This window comes from Branchiostoma belcheri, unplaced genomic scaffold (genome assembly GCF_001625305.1).
Source record: "Branchiostoma belcheri isolate BF01 breed outbred unplaced genomic scaffold, Haploidv18h27 scaffold66, whole genome shotgun sequence".
Taxonomy (NCBI): domain Eukaryota; kingdom Metazoa; phylum Chordata; class Leptocardii; order Amphioxiformes; family Branchiostomatidae; genus Branchiostoma; species Branchiostoma belcheri.
The window spans coordinates 120,652-122,715 of NW_017804309.1; the positions used below are offsets into that span (position 1 = coordinate 120,652).

Sequence of the window (2,064 nt, forward strand, 5' to 3'; positions counted from 1 at the left end):
ATTGTTTTAGATATGATGAAAACATAATACAAGAATGAGCAGTGTCTATAGAAAGGTCAATATCTTTATTCTCATTGCTGCTATCTAAAAAAAACATTTCCTTCTTCTCACAAGATTTTATTGGGATTGCAGCTAGAGAATACAATACAATGCGGGCACTAGGCAATTTGTGGAAATCCTTCACAGTGTTATTGCCTGGGCACTTGTGCGTTGTTATTCAGGCTAGGCACCAATTATTACCAATAAAATGACATGAAATTTTACATTCCAGTGAGCAGAGGAGGTACAGGAAGAGGGCAGTGCATAATGAAGGTGAGCAGTGGTTCCTTCATGTGGACACATCAATCATTAATTCTGGGGGGCTAATGTGGATGTGAGTGGCATTTTTGATGGGACGAGTACATGCAAAGATTGCTGTGTAATATTCCAGACATGTGGGAACATCATGCTCCACATTCACAGCTAAGAAAAATTGACCTGCTACTGCTGGATATGCTGTACATACATTTTTAAGTTTGAAGCATGTAAAATGAGTTTGCACCTGTTTACCGTATTTGTAAGTTTGTACAGTACTGTAGTAACACAGTGGAAGAACATAGATTTGATGAGTTTGCAGTGAAAGGTAACTGCAAAACCCTGAGTTAAAAAAAAACCCTGCGAACATGTCAAAATTTACAGTACCAATAATCAATTGTCACTGTGCCACACTCCATGCTAGTTGAGAGAAGGAGAAAGGACAAGATAAATGCAGGTATCCTGAGGATTGGAGAACTTCTACCATGCACACAGCAGGAGAAACAGGTTGTGGTAAGTTTCTTCCAATTATTACCTTCGCCAAGAAGGTTATGTTTTCAGAGGCGTTCGTGTATGTGTGTGTGTGTGTGTGTGTGTGTCTGTCTGTAAACACGATAACTTGAGAAGGCCTTGATGGATTGTCTTCATACTTGGTAGGTGGGTAGGTCTTAATGAGACCTCAAAATGATTAGATTTTGGGCCCCCTAGCAGCTTGTTACGGTACTGCAGCTGAACTTCCGGTTTGGATATCTCATGATCTAGACATGCTAGGGTGACGAAATTCGGATGGCAAGTAGCTCTTGTGCTGGGAAAGAAGTGACGTGAGTTTGGGCCCCCTAGCGGCTTGCTCTGGAACTGCAGGGCTATCTGTTTGAATATATTCAAAAGAGAATAACTCAAGAACTGGTTGACGGATCGTCGTGATTTTTGGTATGCAGGTAGCTTACGTGATGCTTAATATAATTATGCGACAATTATGCAAATATGGATGTAATTTGCATAATTTATGGAGAAATTCTATAAATCAGCTGCATTCCATCATAGGACTATTGAAGCTTGTAGCATTGGTAATTGAGAACGAGATAAACACAGGCAGATATTGATTATGTAAATGAAGACTTAATTTGCATAAGTAATGAGAAAATGTTATAATTCTGTAATGATAACTGCCTGGAATTTCATACTTATGGTCTTTGAAAGTACAGTGAAGGTGAACATCATTAAACATAATGTATTCAAATCAGGACCTCATTTGCATAATTTATGAGGAAATGCTAGAATGGCATTGTTTGTTAATATAAGACTGTCTTTTGGTTGAGAATTTGATAAACTGATATAATTCATGAAAATGAGGATCCTATTTGCACAAGCAGGGGGAATAATCTATCATTTGTCAGCCATAAAGATTAACATCATTTGGCGAAGGTATGAGATCGGGGAACTCTAGTTTTTCTTTGCGTACGTGTGCGTACCTTAAACAATTATTCATCATGAATTGGCCTAAGGTTGTTTTCTGATGTTCTCCTGTTGTTTAACTTCATTAATTTAATTGTGTTTCCTGTCCAACTGTGACTTTGCATTGGTAGCTGTAAATGTGTCAGTCAGATATGGACTTGACTATATTCACATGAAACTGCATGTGCTGGCCTAGGTACAGATTTTCTCCCTCGATTCTGTTTTCTCATTGATTTTCCAGTTCAGCTTTGTTTTTTTCTAAATCTGACCTAGACCAAACAAACAACAATTGGAGTGGCCTAATGATATGGCATG

General features: G+C 38.3%; 1 protein-coding gene across 4 annotated transcripts in view; it reads left to right on the plus strand.

Moving 5' to 3' along the window:
* LOC109483783 (basic helix-loop-helix domain-containing protein USF3-like) overlaps positions 1–2,064 on the plus strand; it is an 8,705-nt gene that overhangs the window by 5,428 nt on the left and 1,213 nt on the right. The gene's annotated exons all lie outside the window — the stretch shown is intronic.